The sequence below is a fragment of the Hordeum vulgare genome, chromosome 2H, assembly GCF_904849725.1.
Source record: "Hordeum vulgare subsp. vulgare chromosome 2H, MorexV3_pseudomolecules_assembly, whole genome shotgun sequence".
Taxonomy (NCBI): domain Eukaryota; kingdom Viridiplantae; phylum Streptophyta; class Magnoliopsida; order Poales; family Poaceae; genus Hordeum; species Hordeum vulgare.
Genome location: NC_058519.1, coordinates 573,790,673 through 573,792,494, shown reverse-complemented (window position 1 = coordinate 573,792,494; position 1,822 = coordinate 573,790,673).

The following is a 1,822-nucleotide window of genomic DNA, read 5'->3' as shown; positions in this document are numbered from 1 at the left end:
TTTGCACATGCTTTATGATGCTCTCGTTGTGCTTCAATTCCTGTCTTTTGTGAGAGCATCATTGAATGCCTAGCTAAGGGCGTTAAACAAAAGCGCTTGTTGGGAGGCAACCCAACGAATTTATCCTTTTTCTATCTGTTTTGTGTTTTCCACACTTTCATAATTCTGTTATGATTGTGTTTTTTGTGTTTATTTTTGCGTTTGTGCCAAGCAAAACCGTTATGATTAGTCTTGGGGATGATCGTTTGGTCATGCTGGAAAAGACAGAAACTTTCTGCTCACGAAAAGAATTTTCATTTTTTTATGTAAATTATTTTGAGTTGATTATTTTTGCTTCTGATTGTTACGCAAATTCTTCAGACTGTCGTAAATGTTCAGAATTTTTGAAATACCAGAGCTATACGAAATATACAGATTGCTACATACTGGTCTGGTGTTAACAGATTCTGTTTATGTTGTGTTGGTTGCTTATTTTGATGAAACTATGGATAGTATCGGGGGGTATTAGCCATGAAATATTGAAAGTAGAGTAACCCAACATCAGCACAAGTAGAATTTAAGGTTGCTACAGTACCTAAGGAAGTGGTGGTTTGCTTTCTTGTACTAATGTTATCACGAGTTTCTGTTTAAGTTTCGTGTTGTGAAGTTGTCAAGTTTTGGGTGAAGTTATTATGGACAAAAAGATAAAGAGTGGCAAGAGCTCAAGCTTGGGGATGCCCAAGGCACCCCAAGAGATTCAAGGATGCCATAAAAGCCTAAGCTTGGGGATGCCCCGGGAAGGCATCCCCTCTTTCGTCTTTAATCCATCGGTAACGTTACTTGGGGCTATATTTTTATTCACCACATGTTATGTGTTTTTGCTTGGAGCGTCTTGTATCGTAGGAGTCTTTTATTTTTTTTGTGTCACAATCATCCTTGCTGCACACCTAGAGAGAGAAAAATGCACACACCGTGATTTTGTCGAGCTTCACTTATATCTTTTGGTAGACAATTCAGCTCACATGTGCTTCACTTATATCTTTTGAGCTAGATACTTTTGCTCTTTGTGCTTCATTTATATCTTTGAGAGCACAGCGGTGCGTGGCTTGGTAGTTGATCTATGCTTTGAAAGTAGTATCAAAAGGGGTAGTTATCCAAAGGGATATGAAAACTTCCACCTTCATGTGCATTGAATAGTTAGAGAAGTTTGATTCATCTCAATTAGTTTTGAGTTGTGGTTATGGTAATATTGAAGTCATGCTAGTAAGGTGTTGTGGATCTAGAAATACTTGTGTTGAAGTTAGTGATTCCCGTAGCATGCACGTATGGTGAACCGCTATGTGATGAAATCTGAGCATGATTAGTATATTGATTGTCATCCTTTGCGTGGCGGTCGGGATCGCGTGATGGTTTATACCTACCAACCCTTCCCCTAGGAGTATGCGTTGAAAGCTTTGTTTCGGTTACTAATAAAACTTTTGCAACAAGTATATGAGTTCTTCATGACTAATGTTGTGTCCATGGTTTAGATGCACTTTCACCATCCACCATCACTATCTTCCTAGTGCCGTGCAACTTTCGCCGGTGCACAAAACCCACCATTAGCCTCCCTCAAAACAGCCACCATACCTACCTACTATGGCTTTTTCAAAGTCATTCCGAGATATATTGCCATACAACTACCACCATGAGATGTGCCACCACGTCTACATTGCCATTGCATGATCGTAAGATAGCTAGCATGATGTTTCCATTGATGTCTATGCCATGCTAGATCATTGCCACGGTACACTACCGAAGGCATTCCATATAGAGTCATAGTTGCTCTAAGTTTTGAGCTGAA